This window comes from Portunus trituberculatus, chromosome 23, assembly GCF_017591435.1.
Source record: "Portunus trituberculatus isolate SZX2019 chromosome 23, ASM1759143v1, whole genome shotgun sequence".
Taxonomy (NCBI): Eukaryota; Metazoa; Arthropoda; class Malacostraca; order Decapoda; family Portunidae; genus Portunus; species Portunus trituberculatus.
In genome coordinates, this window is record NC_059277.1 from 4,488,562 (window position 1) to 4,500,000 (window position 11,439).

Here is an 11,439-nt window from a genome sequence, read left to right on the forward strand (position 1 = left end):
TTCGCTCAGAAATTATTTAGGAGTAAAAAAAATACATCAACATTATTTAAGCCATTATAATCTCATGACCCTTGAGGTTTATGGAATTTGCTTGTTTATTTTGCTCATAATTGCTTATAAAAAGTTAACTTTCTTACTCAGAGAGAGAGAGAGAGAGAGAGAGAGAGAGAGAGAGAGAGAGAGAGAGAGAGAGAGAGAGAGAGATGTGTGTGTATGTCTGAGTTTATCTAAGGCAAAGAGAGCAAATATCTGCGAACTGCTTGGCACAAACGACACACGAACTGAAAACTATCTTGACCTATATATTAGACTTGTTAAGTAATGGCCGCCGTGCCTCATTGTGTCAACAGCTGTGAGATATACTGAGGCACACTTATTTCCTTCGCCTCCGCCACCACCACCACCACCAACTCGGCCCACTCATTCACCGTGGCTCTGACCCAGACTAAAACACACTTATATATGTTCAAACTCTCAGTAGATGGTAGTAGCAGTAGTAGTAGTAGTAGTAGTAGTAGTAGTAGTAGTAAGTAATCATAACAAGTAGTAAAATTAATCCTTTAACATTTACCCTAATTTACATCGTACAAATTTCTTTCTTAGCCAAACTCTTACTGTGCCTGACCTCCAAGGCGTGCGCGATACACTTGCTTGCCTACGGGTGTGATACTTTGACAATTCTCAATTAAAGCTGGCCGTCCGGGTGGTGGTTCGGTGTTGAGGCTGCCACCCGAGACTAGAGACCTTCCAGGGGTAAACTTATTAACGCTTCCTTGACACTCACAACTTTGGTAATTAATGTCAATAGCAGCTATTTACGATACAAGTTTACGTCATTATTAGCTAGGTGTCTCTAGCGCCTGGCGAGAGAGAGAGAGAGAGAGAGAGAGAGAGAGAGAGAGAGAGAGAGAGAGAGAGAGAGAGAGAGAGAGAGAGAGAGAGAGAGAGAGGGGATTTTGATATTAATGAAAAGAGAGAAAGCTTACTGAATAAAACTTTAAAAAAAGGAATCGATGCGAGGAAAGAAAAATCCCGAAGCGGAGAAATGAAAGACAAAGGAAAAAAAGTTAAGGAAATTTTAACTTGGACTGAATAACAATAACCAAAGAGAGAGAGAGAGAGAGAGAGAGAGAGAGAGAGAGAGAGAGAGAGAGAGCCACACAATGATAAAATGAAATAGGGAACGAGTTTTGGATTACACTGTCCTCATGTTAAGTTCAAGATCGTTTTCTCTAACTCTTGCATTATAAAATCTCTCTTCCCTTTCAAAGATCGTGTCTCCCCATTTCACTGCTCTAATATTGTGTATCTATTTCAATGTCCGAGATGTATATATCGGTACATCGGTGGAAACAGGAAGGAATCTAACCCTCCGCTTCACTGAGCTTGAGGTGCATATTTTCGAACAGCTCTCCGAATCTCACACAGTTCGTATTCTGGGATCCGCCAACACTCACCTGTCTCCATTGATAATTAAAAAAATATATCTTATATTAGTTTATCAATAAAATATTAGTTCATCGAAAGAAGCCAAAATCATGGAATAACTATATATAAGTTATCAAATCTGTGTTAAACAACCAAACCACTTCCTGTTCTATGAATTTTCGATACAATCATTCGAAATCTTCCGAATCCAGATATGTTTGTTTTATCCTTACCCTTCACTGTCTTCTCAGTCTATCTCACCACCACAGACCTCGTTAGTACACCTCACCAGAGTCACCACCACAGACCTCGTCAGTACATCTCACCAGAGTCACCACCACAGACCTCGTCAGTACATCTCACCAGGGTCACCACCACAGACAAGGTAACAAACACTCTCTGCTTTTAGCTGATGCATTTAGTTTGTTTTGTTTTTGTTTAGCAGTTTTCATGTCCTTTTAATATCCTTTTATTATTGTTATTAATATTATTATTATTATTATTATTTTATATATATATATATATATATATATATATATATATATATATATATATATATATATATATATATATATATATTAGTCTAATAGCAGTTTGAATTACATTGGCTGAATGAAAATGAGATTGAACACACCTGCATTCGCCGCAATTAGTGTAATTGAATAAATACCACAATCCTTCTTACTTGTCCAAACGCAAATTAAGTTTTATCCTACACACGCATTTTTAAGAAAATGAACAATGATGGAAAATATAGCTCGTAATGAACTCTGGATGAAGAAAATGCAACGAAAATATAAAACCTGCGAGTGTTGTCATATTACTCTATTTTTTATGATATTGCTATTACAATTATCAATATATTACCGTGTAGGATATTTCCAAGAAAAGTTTTGTATATCGTAAATTTTCTTTTTCCATCTTTCCTCGCCATTAACTCCATTTTCCTTCGTACAACTACCTAACAAGAATCCAGGGATAGTGTATTCTACTGTGTGTGTGTGTGTGTGTGTGTGTGTGTGTGTGTGTGAGAGAGGGAGAGAGAAAGGAGAGAGAGCTTTGCGTCACCACCTCACCATCACTCTCCCTTAACACCGCAGCAATATGTGGATGCATGTGTGAGCACCTGGACGGCCCCGCCCCGCCCTGCCCCACTCCGGACACAAATGGGCTGTGAATCACCTGGCGAAGCAACCCGAGGGCCCGCCAGGTAAGCTTTTCACGCGCAGCTGCTGAAAAGGTAAAATCTGGAAGGTGTTGAGGATACGGGGTTGTTTGTGAGAGTTGATATGAGTAGGTGGGGGAGGGGGGGATGGTTTCTTTCTCTCTCTCTCTCTCTCTCTCTCTCTCTCTCTCTCTCTCTCTCCCCTTCCTCTTTCTTTCCCTTCCTCTTTCTCTTTCTTTCCCCTTCCTCTTTCTCTTTCTTTCTCTCTCTTTCTCTTTCTTTCTCTCTCTCTCTCTCTCTCTCTCTCTCTCTCTCTCTCTCTCTCTTCCTTTCTGTGCGCCATTATAAATTCCAGGCTGGTTCTCGTTGCGCGTTATTGTGTTACCTGAAAATATACGTGAATACCGCAGTGAAATATTTAGCGGAATACTTACTACGTGGATAGTTGAGATAAATTATAGCGCGCTAAGGCTCACCTCCGGAAGCCGACACGCGCCTTGCATTTTATGGCGGACTTTTACTTTATAGACTTACATAATTCTGCTCTCAATGTCCGGCGGGTTATATGTATCAGTCCATGAATTGCGGCATGTGACGAGGTACTGTTGTGCGGTGAAGACGTAGAGGGCGCTGGGAAAATTGCCAAGTGATGACATGCTTCTACAGGCAAGGTATATGGGCCGCTTGTGCTTTGCTGATTTGTATTATTACTGATCTAAGTCATTCTCCTGTTCAGTATTGATGTTAAACTGTTTTCCTCTTTGGATACGTACCGCTGACACACACTGGTCAGGTTAAAGAGCTTAAGATTAATTAAAAGATGCAATTGCGAAAGACCAGTTGATAAACACAATGCAGCTTCTCTCCATTAATTTGTTGCTTTCTCCCTGTTTGTTCGACACTTTTGCTTCCCTGTCTCCTTCCCCAACTCCCTCTATATCAATTTTTCTAACACTTTCTCTTTTTCTCCTTCTAAATTCCTATTTATCTCAATACTTTCCTTTCTTTCTCTTTATTCCTTTCTCACGCATTTCTCCACCCCTTCGTTTCGCTCCCTCTCTGTGAATCCTTCCTTTCTTTGTCTGTACGTCGGTAAATTTCCAGTTTCACCACATTCTCTTTTCTGGACGAAACTAATTTTTTTCTGGTAGATTTCGGCTTGCTTTTAATCAATTGTTTTTGGCGCAAATCGCCCATTTTTTTTTATCGCCCCCCAAACATAACCCAACCCAACCCAAACCTAACCTAACCTAACCTAACCTATCTCATGAGATGGGTAAAAAACACTTCCCTGTACGTACAGTCTCGGTGATAAGTAGGACACTGCACCACAGTAGGTAGAACGTCGTGATCACGTAAAAACTCGGCGATAACTTTGAAGTAATGCAGTTCACAACCTGCACAGTGGGACATCTTGCCTCAAACTGAATTCAAATTCATACCGCGAGCCTCAAGGCCACCGTGATTGGTTGAATAAATTATGATTTTTTTTTCATTGGCCGTCGGTTCACTTTCAAACGGAAGTAACCAATCAGCGGAAACAATAGCTCAGACAAAACGAGTCACTAATGTTGGCCCGCACGGTAGCCGCTGCCCTGGGTCCAGCAGCTCTCGCGCCAGTCTGCCTCTGTTCTATGGGGACTCGGGAGTGAGATCGCCAAAAATACGATTAAATTTTAAATTCGGTATCGCCATTATAAATGCGCCTTATAAATATGGGATTCAAAATACTCGGAATGAGGAGCTCTATCTCATGAGGTGGGTAAAAAACAGCTAGTGGAATGTGGTGAAACATTGGAATAATACCGTACGTCTATAACCATATCTCCTTCTCTTGGTAAATTTTCTTCCGCACCGCTAAACTCTGCATCACACCTGGCTTCCTCACCTGTATTTCTGTTGAGGCGTTAGCGAGGCGGGAAATAACAGGAGATAACACGATTTACTGCTGCACTGCCTACTTCACCTGTTCGTAGTTTATTTTCATTATATAATATACACACCGCTGCTGCCTCCTCGCCTGACACCTGCTTGTGGCGTGAATGAGGTGCAATACCACGATTCATAGCAGCACTTTACATTTTCACTTGTCACTATATTGCCAGTAAAAACTTAAGCTTTTGACTGCAATGTAAAGTAGTGCCCCAAAAAAATCTGAATATCAAACCACCTTCTTTGTTGTGAGTGATTCAAAATTCTAATCTAAATTTGCGCAAGGACATTTTATGAAGCTGAGAAGCACTACGGACTCTGCCTGTGTCTTGTAACGCAGGCATAGGTTAGGGGGAAATAAAACGATTCACAACAAAGATATAAGTAAGGGAGGTGAAGACGACCCATAACCACACTTGTCTTTTTTACATGTTATCACTCACTAAAACCTTATGACACCTTTCACAGAGAGGAAGTGTTTGAGGTAACCACGCTCACCTGTGCCTCTTGTAACCACACCTGCAGAAATAGAAACCATGATGATAATAGTAGTAATTTTAAGTAGTATATTGTGATGGCACCAGCAGCACCAATAGTAATAACGGTGTAGTAGTAGTAGTAGTAGTGATAGTAATAGTGAAGTAGCCGTAATGATGATGATGATGATGATAATTATAATTAATAATTAGTAATTTTAAAACGAAACTTTATTTCTTGCATCAGCTTACCAAATATTTTACCTTCGCTTTGATGCTGGAATTCTTTCTCTCTCTCTCTTTCTCTTTCTCTCTCTCTCTCTCTCTCTCTCTCTCTCTCTCTCTCTCTTTTTTTTTTTTTTTTTTTATTTAAACATAATTTATACAGAAGAACATGTACCCAAAGGCGCACTGTCGTGTGCTACCTATTCTAAGGGTACTACAATCTATTTCTCTACAATATTTACAAGACTTAAAAATAGAAAATATACAAGATGGTCAGCATGTAAATGGAGCACTGTTCTTTTCACTTCACTAGCACTATTCACGCACTGCACTACACTGAGTGTCACGTCACAAAGAGTGTCAGAGGAGTTGGCAGTGTCTGTCTCCACTTATGTGCCATCAGTTTGACACTGTGTGTGTTCATCTCCTGGACGTGAGGCACCGCGGCCGTGAACAAGTTCCACATCCTGGAGACGCGTCCTGCGAAGGTGCGTTGATGCTGACACCCGTGGGATCGCGGCACCTCTACGGCGTCACCACCATTGAGCACCGTTCTCGTGCTCCGTGCGGTGACTCTCAGAGGATGACGCAGCCCTGCCAGATGTGGCACTCTTTGCACCTGTGCCTTATGGAACACTACGATTGCCGCCACATCTCTGCGGTGTTCCAGTGAATCAAGGGACGCTCAGGCTCTGGGTGAGGTGGTATTGCAGCATCTACTAGCCGTATGGCGCGGCGTTGGATGCTGTCCAGTCTCCTTCTGTGTGTGGCGGCACAGGACATCCAGGAGAGAGCTGCGTACTCAAGGTGGGGCCGCACCTGTGCCTTGTACAGCAGCAGTCTCCCTTCCTGTCGAGGAAACTGGCGATCCTTCTGAGAGCGGAGATCCTGTGAGAGGCTTTCTTGGCAATGGATTTGACATGGCTGTCAAACCTCAGCCCTCGATCCACCTCCACTCCAAGTATCTTGACGTCATCTTGGAGTGGGAGAGCAGCAGCGCCAAAAGACAACTTTCCTGCCATTGCTGCCATGGCGGCTGGGGACCGAGAGACAACCATTGCCTGTGTCTTCTCCGGCGCGAATGTCACTTGCCAGCGAGCACCCCACTCCTCTATCACTCGTAGCTGCTGATTGATGGCCTCAGCAGCCCGCCCACTGTCCTGGCGTGGATAGGTATAGGAGAGGGTGCAGTCATCAGCATAGGCCTTGACTCCTGGCAGTAGCTGGAGAAGATCATCCACGTAGATATTCCACAGGAGTGGGCCAAGAATTGAACCCTGTGGCACTGATGCCTCCACAGGCAGGGACTCAGATGTTTGCCCGTTGACAACCACCTTGAGGCTTCTGTCCTGCAGGTAATTTCCCAGGAGTCGTAGCAAGCCACCCTGGATGCCTTTAGCACGAAGCTTTTCCAGTAATCCGTTGTGCCATACTTTATCAAAAGCTCCAGCTATGTCCAAAGCAACCACTATAGTGTCCTTGCCGTCGTCGAGGGCGTCCTGCCACTGCCTGGTGAGAAGCATCATTAGGTCGGAGGTTGACCTTCCAGGTCTGAACCCAAACTGTTGGTCTGAGAGGAGGGCATTGTCCTTGAGATGGCTACACACCACCTCTGCCACGACCCTCTCAAACACTTTACCCACCACTGACAACAGGGATATGGGTCTGTAGTTTTTTGGGTCCGTCCTGGAGCTTTTTGTGTGCAGGAACTACTCGAGCCTCCTTCCACACTGAAGGCCAGACGTTTTCCCGTACACAAGTTGTGAAGACTTGGGTGAGAGGGGCAGCCAGTTCCTGGGAGCATCGCTTCAGCAGGTGCGGGCTGATGTCATCAGGGCCGGTAGCTTTCTGTGTGTCCAGCCCCGCAATAATCGCTTCACCTGCTGATGCGTCACCTCCACCATGGTGACAGTCTTCTCACATTGCTGGACCAGCTGAGGCGGTGGCTGCTGTGGATTCCCCACCTTCATTTTTCCAGCAAACAAGGAAGCCAGCAACTGTGCCCTCTCCTTACTGCTGGTGGCGACAGTACCGTCCTGCTTGCTGAGGGAGGGATGGATTCTTGGTGGCCAGTTCCTGTTTGTCCTTAACAAGGGACCACCAAGTTTTGTTTCCTACGCCAGTGCCACACAGTTTCCGGCGCAGGCTTTCCTCCCACTTTTTTAAGGCCCACTTGCTGGTTACCACCATCCTCCTGCATGCAGCCCTATGCAAGTCCTTGTTGCGCCGAGTCGGGTTCCTCTTGTAGCGGAGCCAGGCAGCATACTTTGCCTCAGCAGCAACACGGCAACGGTAGCCAAACCATGGCTGATCCGTCGGTCTGGTGGTGTATTCCCTGTGTGGGACGTGGCGTCTCTGGAGGGCGAGAAGGTGAGAGGTGAGTGCAAGTGCTTCACTCTCTGCTCCTCCCTGTAGCAGAGTGGCCCATGGGGTGTGGGTCAGGTCGCGGCGCAGGGAAGCCCAGTCTGCTTTGTTCCACAGCCAGATGGTGCGGGTGGTGGCCTCGTCCCGAGCCACGCCCACTTCCAGCTGTGTCAGTACAGCGTGATGATCAGAGCTGCCCACGAGCCCCAGCTGATGACACTGAAGCTTGTCCTCCTGGTAGTCTGAGATGACAGGGTCTAATGTCCCTCCTCGTTCTCTCTCTCTCTCTCTCTCTCTCTCTCTCTCTCTCTCTCTCTCTCTCTCTCTCTCTCTCTCTCTCTCTCTCTCTCTCTCTCTCTCTCTCTCTCTCTCTCTCTCTCTCTCTCTCTCTCTCTCTCTCTCTCTCTCTCTCTCTCTCTCTCTCTCTCTCTCTCTCTCTCTCTCTCTCTCTCTCTCTCTCTCTCTCTCTCTCTCTCTCTCTCTCTCTCTCTCTCTCTCTCTCTCTCTTCTCTCTCTCTCTCTCTCTCTCTCTCTCTCTCTCTCTCTCTCTCTCTCTCTCTCTCTCTCTCTCTCTCTCTCTCTCTCTCTCACACGCACACGCACACAATATCATCTCTCCCACCTCCCTCACTCACTCACTCACTGACATTCACAAAGCGACAGAGACACGAAATCATTGCAGATTCCCCAAATGGCTCAGAATGATGTGTAAGAATCATCAAAATTGCCTGCCAGCGGCGTGCCATTACCGGCTGGCAAAGAGCGACGCGTGGACTCAGAAAATAGCAAATATAATCCACTGCGACCTGGGAAAACTTGAGTAAAGAGAGAGAGAGAGAGAGAGAGAGAGAGAGAGAGAGCATACAACACTTAAGTAGATACACAGGCGGTTTTTGCAATAATGTATAATTGTTAATAATGTTTGTAATAGAGAATGTTATAAAATATCAAAGTATCACTATATACTCATACATACAGCACATAGGAAGACACATAGATAGTTTTTACAACAATTTATAACGCTACATAATTCATTTTCGTTATAAAGAAGGTTAAAATGATATTAGATAAATATTGATACAAAGTGGTGATATGAATTAGCATTTTTTTTTTTTCATAAGGGGCGTGGGACGAACCAGCGAGCAAGCCACCCACGCACTCCCTCGTTCAATCGATCAAGCATTTACTCACCGCATTACTTGACTATCTATTCAACCATTCCAGCCAGTCAACCAGCCATAATTATATGATCAATCACTCTCTCTTGTTCAATCACCCACCCACTCCATCACTTGCATATATCGGGATATATTCGCATATATCCCGTCAGTCAATTATTCATTTCCTTAGTCACTCAGTCAGCTAATCAACTAACCAACTTACTCACCCATTACTCAGCTTAGCATTTACCTAACCAGCTCGTTACCCAACAACTCAATCAACCATCCAACCATCCTCTTAGCTAAGTCAAGACACACTCACTCAGCTAATCAACAAACTAACTGCTAATTACGTATCAACTATTACCAAGGGAAGTATTTCAGTTAACTTGTAGTGAGAGGAGTTATAATTTGACGACCCTAGCGCATCATTTTCCACCTAGCACATGAAACACATATGTGCACAAGCAATATAATCACGTAATGAAACCTTCAACATCACATGAATAAGACAAAATGTGGCCACTACACACAAAATGACAGAAAATACCACATCACGTCTTTCCTTTCTTCTTTCCGTTCTGTTTGACGACTACTACTACTACTACTACTACTACTACTACTACTACTACTACTACTACTACTACTACCATTACTACTACTACTACTACCACCTACTACTACCACCACTACCACCACCACCTTACCACTACTACTACCACCACTACCACCACTACTACCACCACCACTACCACTACCACCACCACTACTACCACCATTACTACTACCACTCTACTACTACTACCACCACCACCACCACCACCACTACTGCTACTATTACCACCACTACTACCACCACTACTACACTGCTGTACTACTACTACTATTACTACTACTACCATTACTACTACCACTATTACTACCACTATTACTACTACTACCACCACCACCATTACTACTACCATTACTACCACTATTACTACCACTATTACTACCACTGCTATTACTACCACAACAATTACTACCACTGCTATTACTACCACTGCTACTACTACTACTACTACTATTACTACTACTACTACTACTACTACTATTCATCCATTTCTTATTTCTTCCGGCAGTGTTTATCGAGTCAACAGAACAATGTCAACCCTCCGCAACACCTCGAACAAAATCTTTAGGACAGAATCCAGTGGCCGCCAAGCTCTGTCGTGAAGGAGGAACATGCATCTAAGGTTCGTGAAAATAGCGTAGTGTGTGTCAGTACTAATAGTAGTGAAAACCCAACGACCAAAAGAATAATGTATAAATTACGTATCTTTTCGTTCAAATAGCCAGTTTCGCCTCGGAATCTCGTATTCACTGAGTTAGTCATGAATATTCACACGAAACTTTAAAGAAAGAAATAATTAATAGTAAAGAAAAGTCAGGCGCACGCATATAAAATTAAATTAGATGAGTGAGGAGTTGGATTACGTGAATGAATACAGAGATGAATGAATATGCCTTGATTAGACGACATTCTTATGGTTTTACGGAGCGCTAATAAGATGAGAGAACTTGGAGACATTCTTCACTTTCTTCTAAGTTTACCCGGAGAGAGAGAGAGAGAGAGAGAGAGAGAGAGAGAGAGAGAGAGAGAGAGAGAGAGAGAGCGCTCCGTTAAGTATCAGCTTGTGTGTATAAAGGCGGGAAGGAGCGAGCAAGAGGGTGTGTGTGTGTTATCTCTTTCCTCAGCTAATACCAAGGACACCGCTTTACTGAACACAATGTAAAGCATCCCTGTACATTTTCCTGAGTGAATGACAGCGTCACGACTCCTCCCACCACCACCACCACTGCTAATGACACGCATCAATCTGGCGGCAATCACTTTCCCTTCCCTTTTCTCCGATATGCATGTGTTGGATCAAGGCACACCGCGCTTAAAATCACATCCATCGGGGAATTAATTAAATATTCTCCGTGAGTCGTAACTACCTCATGCACCGGAAGGAAGACAATACCTCTGCTGGATAATAGAGAGCAGCGACAGGCGAGGCGGAGCGAGTCTCTTTGTGCTCCAATAAGTGGTTTATTTAATGGCCTGGTGTCATTGAGATACATGCGCAGTCAGGGAGTTCTTGAGGGAATGAACGTATACACTTCCTTGACAGTTTTCATTGGTTTCTTTGGTGACATAGTACTCATTTCCCTCTGTGCTGTATGTTATATTCATTTTCCTCCCTTTGTTCGTACCTCTTCATCATCTTTCCTTCCTCTGCCATTTCTTTTGATCTTTTTCCTCCTTTCAATCAATTCCTCCTTCATTCTATTCCACCCTTGTATATCTTCCTTTCCTCTGTCCATTTTCTTTTCATTATTTTTCTCTCCTCCATCCTTTTCATTTAAATTTCTTCATTCTTTCTATCTCTTATTTTTCATCCAGTTTATTTCCTTTCTTTTATTTTCATCTTTCTACCTTTACGTTTACATTTTCTTCTTTCCCTGTTTCCCTAATCTTTCTTTTCACCTTTCTATTTTTCCTTTTTTTTTTTCTATTCTTTCTATTTTTCTTTATTTTTTCTTTTTCTATTCTACCCTTACATTTTCTTTTCACTTTTCTTTTCCTTTCTTCTTTCCGTCTTCCTTTACATTTTACTTTCCTCTCATTTCTTTCCTTTACAGTTACATTTCGTTTTTCCTTAAA

The 11,439-nt window shown here is 43.5% G+C and overlaps 1 long non-coding RNA gene across 1 annotated transcript in view; it reads left to right on the forward strand.

Moving 5' to 3' along the window:
* Window positions 1-1,684: 1,684 nt before the first annotated feature.
* LOC123507739 overlaps window positions 1,685-11,439 on the forward strand; it is a 14,308-nt gene continuing 4,553 nt past the window's right edge. The window contains exons 1-3 of the long non-coding RNA XR_006675747.1: window positions 1,685-1,813; window positions 2,529-2,638; window positions 9,872-9,985. This is a non-coding gene — a long non-coding RNA (uncharacterized LOC123507739). The remainder of the gene's footprint in view (window positions 1,814-2,528; window positions 2,639-9,871; window positions 9,986-11,439) is intronic.